Source organism: Malus domestica, chromosome 08 (assembly GCF_042453785.1).
Source record: "Malus domestica chromosome 08, GDT2T_hap1".
Taxonomy (NCBI): Eukaryota; Viridiplantae; Streptophyta; class Magnoliopsida; order Rosales; family Rosaceae; genus Malus; species Malus domestica.
Window position 1 is genome coordinate 14,950,257 of NC_091668.1, and position 5,949 is coordinate 14,956,205.

The 5,949-nt window shown below is 37.4% G+C and overlaps 1 non-coding gene across 1 annotated transcript; it reads right to left on the reverse strand.

Moving 5' to 3' along the window:
* Positions 1 to 2,937: 2,937 nt before the first annotated feature.
* Positions 2,938 to 3,042, reverse strand: LOC114826693 (small nucleolar RNA R71). The gene has a single exon (XR_003775750.2). It is a non-coding gene; the product is annotated as a small nucleolar RNA R71 (small nucleolar RNA).
* Between the last annotated feature and the right edge of the window lie 2,907 nt (positions 3,043 to 5,949).

Consider the following 5,949-nt stretch of genomic DNA (forward strand, 5'->3'; position numbering starts at 1 on the left):
GGTTTACAGCGGGTTTGAGTGAAATTAGAGTCTTTCCTAGCTAAATTGGACTTAGCCACAGGTATAAAACTTGTTCTACTCATTGAGATCTTCATTTCTATAAAATTTGGTAATTTTTAGAAACAGTTGGATTTTCCGACGAGTCGGGGCGGCCGACCGCCACCCACGGCGACGCGTGCGGCGACACATGGCCAGGGGGCCATCGATGTCATTCCTAGGCTAAATTACATGCCTTGAGTTCTGTCTTGGTAGCTGTATGACTTAGGTTGATGGTTGGAACCTAAAGTCTCTACGTCACGGGAACCTAAAGTCTCTACGTCACGGGAACCTAAAGTCTCTACGTCACGTTATTTGGTAAAAGTGTGAATCGACGATCCGACTGTTGGATCGTCACCAAACTTTAATACATTATAGTACGTAATATTTGAGGACCATAGAAACTTACGAATCGGGAATCCAACGTACGGATCTTCTCCAATTGGATTTGTAAGTTCATAAAATAAAATGTTGACCGCCACTTGGTTTTGGCCATTGGCGCCGACTGTTGGATCATAATGAAATATTAGGACGTGGTTCTAGGAACATAATGTGAATCCTTGGAAGTAACGAATCGGAAATCCGTGATGTAGATCTTTCAGAGTGAATTAGGGATGTGTTTTTTCTGTAAATTATGTATTCTATCGGTAAGAACTCTGAGACGTGATTTGATAATTGTTCTAGGCGACATTGGTTTGTGACGTCTTGATATTCGTGCCAGGGAGTTGTAGCGTGGACCTTAGGTGAGTGGGTCTTTTCCTTTCTATCGTGTATATTATATATATATATGATTGATAATTCCACAAACGTTTTTAAATTGTTTTATGCATATTACCTACTGATGAGTAGATTTTATATTATATATTTTACCCTAATCTTAGTATATTTTGGTTAATATTTTGGAAGAATTTTGAGACTTTGAATTGTATTTTCAATATAGGACTTTTGACATTCTCTAGAGCAAAACAGGACCAAATGGACGAATTTTCAACTAATTCCAGTTGGAGGATGTTCGTGAGTCACTTAACGTGTTCGTATCAAAATTTGGGATTTTTCTACCAAACAGTTATTTTCTGGCGATGGAAAATGATGTTTTTGGGCTTAAATTGCGTTTTTGGAGCCCAAGATGACCTCGGATGGGTTCGTGGCCTTTTGGAGAAGTGTTCAGAATATTCCAAAATTAAATCCAGCTATATTGGGCCAGTTTTGGAGTCCAAAACGTGGCTGTTCAGATTTTGGACGAATTGTACCATTTTAATTTAGGGTTATGTTTTTTTTTATTTTTTTTATGGGGGATTAGGGTTTGTGTCGTGGTTTAGCAAATATATTGCTTGGCCGTCTACAGTTTTTGGACTAGGCTTTCTTTTATGCAATTTTGGAGACAGAGAGAATTGCTAGGGTTTTGGAGATTTTCTACTTAAAGGTGCTTTCAATCCTTTTCTTAAATATATTTTCTATGATTTTAATTATGAATATGTGTAACTAATTTCTTTTGCTAGGGCGAAGCCTTAAGCCTTAACATGAATATGTGATTTTTATTTAATTGCTTATGATTGATTGCATGCATACTTTGAATTATTAATCATCGGGATAAAAACTATCTAATTGTCTTAATGCCTGATCACCATTAGGATCTTTAGAAAAGTAATGTGATGCAATTTTGGTCGGAAGGTTCCCTGAAGTTGATGTTGGCTTCTTGCAATTAATAATTGTAATTTCACTTAGGATGACCACCACGTCTTAAGGGTTGCATGGTTTTTCAAAAGATTTTCATAAAGCATAATGAGTCTTTTATGTTCAGATTTGATCCGAACGTCCGGATGGGTTGCATGTTAGATATACGTTCTATGTTAGAGGTTCCAAGTAGAATATGAATTAGGAAAATCTAACCTTCAAAGTGGCATGTGTAGATCATAAGTAATTGGTAAAAGTTCATAGGATTGCTAGGTGACGGTGAAGCCCTAGTGCTTTCTTAATTTGATTCTTCCAAAGACTGTTTTCTTTTTCCCCCTGTTATAATATTACAGATTGTTTATTTTAATTAATTAATTTCATTTTTATTTTAAGTAGGTTATAAAATCAATCACCTCAATTTCTACTTTACAATAATTAATTGAAATTTGATTTGTTTCGAATTATTTAATAATCCCTGTGGAGAATGACCTTGCGAGATCCGTTTATACCACAACAACCTTGTGATTCTTGCAAGTATTATAGGAGTTTTTATCGCATTCACATGAGCAGTAAAATCCCTACTAATCATATTTTCAATTAGTTATTGTTCTTTATACATATAAAAAAATAAAAATAAAATTTATTTTTTTTCCAGATTACAAGGATAATCTGTGCATGGTCAGCACCCGTACAACAGTGCAGAAATTGCTTCATTTCGATCCAGAACTTGAGCAAACTGTACGGAGAGGACGCCGGGAGAAAAATTTGCAGTGGGTTCCATCACTACAGGAGACTTTTCTGCAATCTTCATTTTCTGGGGACCTGCACAGTAAAGAAAAAATGGCATTTGTAATTCCAGAGGCAGGTCAGCCTTTGGGTGAATCTTTAACAGCCCATACCATAAATATACCAAGTTGCATTACTTATTCAGCAGTGGAGGAATGCTCTACATTGGAAATAAAGCAGCACATGTTGAATATTCTACCTACATTTCATGGGTTATCATCTGACGATCCAAACATGCATATTGCCGAATTTTTAATGGGATGCAAAAATATTTTGGTGAGGGGATTCTCAGCCGAATCTATTAAGCTGCGTTTGTTTCCATATACTCTAAAAGATCAAGCAAGAAGATGGCTCCTCACACTCCCATTTGGTAGCATTAGTACTTGGGCCCAACGTAGTGAAAAATTTTTAAACAAGTAGAATCCTGCTTCAAAGACTCTTGACATGAGAACTCAGATTTTATCTTTTGCCCAAAAGCCAAATGAGGAGTTTCATGATGCGTGGGAGCGGGTCAAAGAGTTGATTAGAAAATGTCCACATTCGGGTATTAACACTACTGATCAAATGCATATATTTTTCAGAGGGTTGAATATGACTACAAAAACTCTTGTCAACGCTTCATGCGGAGGTTTGTACAAAGATAAAAATGCACAAGAGGCTTGTTTGTTATTTGAAAAAATGGCAGCAGATATACAACAGTGGGCAGTTAAGCAGCCACAATCTAGGTCTGTTTTTGAGATGTCTAACGGTTCACCATATGTGTCGGCGCAAATTGAAAAAATGGAGAAAAAGCTTGAAAGATTTGATGCAAAATTTGACATGCTACTACAAAGAATACCAGGTTCACAGGTTGCTGTACAGTAGCCCTTACAAGCTGCCTGCAGCATTTGTAACATGATAACTCATGATTTTATGAGCTGCCCACATAGAGATGTTTGTCCAGATTTTACAGCAGAGCAGGTTAATGCATTTAACAATTTCCAACGTCCCAGATATGACCCCTATTCAAATTTCTACAACCCAGGTTGGAGAGATCATCCTAATTTTAAGTGGGACAAAGATCAGCACTCTAGGCCTCAATTTCAATAGCAGGTACAACAACCTGCTGCACCTAGGCCGCTTGGGAGGTTGCAATTGAAAAATTAGCGAATACGACCACTCAAGAAATCCAAAATCTACAGGCATCAGTGAAAAACATGGAAAAACAAATGGGGCAGATTGCTTTGCAGGTTTCAGAAAGGGCTCAGGGTACATTTCCCAGCCAAACCCAACCAAATCCAAGGGGAAGTGCAGATTGCAAGGCAGATAGAGTTTTGCGTTCTGGCAAAAGTTTTGATAATAGAGTTGAAAATGGTGTTCGAAATTCGTAGGTGGCTTCACAGCCAAAAACAGATTCAGGAATTGTTGAAAAATCTGCCAATTTGAAAGATTCTGAACAACCCTTGAACAGTTCCGAAAATGGTGCGGATATTGTTGCGGATCGTGTATATGAGCCACATATGCCTTATCCCGAATGGTTGAAGCCTAAAGTTAAAGATCAACAATTAACAAATTTTATGAAGACCTTGTCTAAGGTTCGGATTAATCTACCGTTAATTGATGCCATCAAGAATATTCCCTCTTATGGAAAGTTTTTGAAGGATGTTTGCACAAAGAAAAAGAAGCTCGAGGATTTTTAGAAAGTGATTCTTACAGAACAATGCAGCGCTATTCTACTACACAAGTTGCCCCCAAAGAAACAAGATCCAGGGAGTTTTACAATTTCATGCACAATTGGAAATTCTAATTTTAAACGTGCTTTAATAGATTTAGGTGCTAGTATTAATTTAATGCCTTTTTCTGTTTTTCAGAGACTAAGACAAGGACAAATCAAGCCTACATCAGTAATTCTATAACTAGCGGACCGTTCAGTTGCTTATTCTAGGGGAATTATTGAAGATCTAATTATTAAAGTGGATAATCTCTATCTTCCTGCAGATTTTGTGATTTTGGATATGGATGAAGATATGCAAACGCCAATTATTTTGGGACGTCCTTTCATGGCAACTGTTTGAACGTTAATTGATGTAGAGGCTGGAACACTTACACTTCGAGTGCAAGATCAATCTGTTGTGTTCAGTTTATTTAAAGCAACTAAAAGGCCAAGTGATGTGCAAGATTGTATGCGTGTTGATGTGCTTGACAGCGTATTACATGCTGAAATTATGCCACGTTTGACATCTGATCCATTGTTAAATGTGTTGCATGGGTTTAAGAATAAAAATACAGAAGATGAAGAGGTGTTTGAGTATGTTTCAGCTTTGGAAAGTGTTCCTTTTCAACCCCCCCCGGTTGGAGCCACGTTTTTTAGAGTTTAGGGGAACCCAAAAAACTGTTGCAACCTTCCAAGGTACAACCACCTAAATTGGAGTTAAAAGTGCTTCTAGAACACTTGAAATATGCTTATTTAGGTGCAGATTCTTCGCTGCCAGTTATTATTGCTGCTGATTTATCATCAACAGAAGAAAATAAATTGTTACGCATTTTAAGGAGCTATCAAGATGCAATTGGTTGGACTACAGCTGACATTAAAGGGATCAGCCCTACAATTTGTATGCACAAAATTTTGATGAAGGATGGAGTAAAGCCTGCCATTGACGCTCAACGTCGATTGAATCCAATTATGAAAGAAGTTGTTCGTAATGAAGTTATGAAGCTTTGAGATGCTGGGATGATCTACCCTATTTCAGATCGTAAGTGGATTAGTCCAACTCAAGTGGTGCCAAAGCGGTCTGGTATTACAGTTGTGAAGAATGACAATAATGAACTTGTGCCTACACGTTTGACTACTGGGTGGCGTATGTGTGTTGATTATTGATAAGCTCATATTTATATATATTTTACATAAAATTCACTTGCCTTTTCTTAGTTAGTTCCTTATATTTTTGAGCTATTTACTATTTTTTTTGTGTTTTGTGTGATTTATCAAGCAAAGAAAAGAAAAGTAGCACAAGTGAGATATTAAGTAACAAATTCGTCAAAACTGCCTGTGCAGATTAGCTGACTTTGGAAGCATGTTACGAACAGCTCAGAATGAATGAGAAAATGAGCCTTATATGCTTGGAAAACTACGGATGTCTACTTTCTGTAGAAATTCACGGATTGTTAATATCATTTTTCTAGAAGACGTTATGGGCATTGTAACACTGAAAGGTTTAGAAAAGGGCTAAGCAGATTTGGCTAATAAAATGAGAAAGTAAAGGCACTTGTTTGGTGTTTTGCTTTGTCATCAACACTCAGCAGCAAATGGGGTTATGATTGCACTCATTTGGCTTTGGAGTAAGTGGAAATGCACAGCTAGAAAGAGAAGGCATGGCACATGCAAAAGAGAAACATGGACAGCTACACACATGCAAACTGCCCAGCATGGAGGGCTTGGCATGGGCAGAAAATGGGTGGATTGTTGGCTGAAAT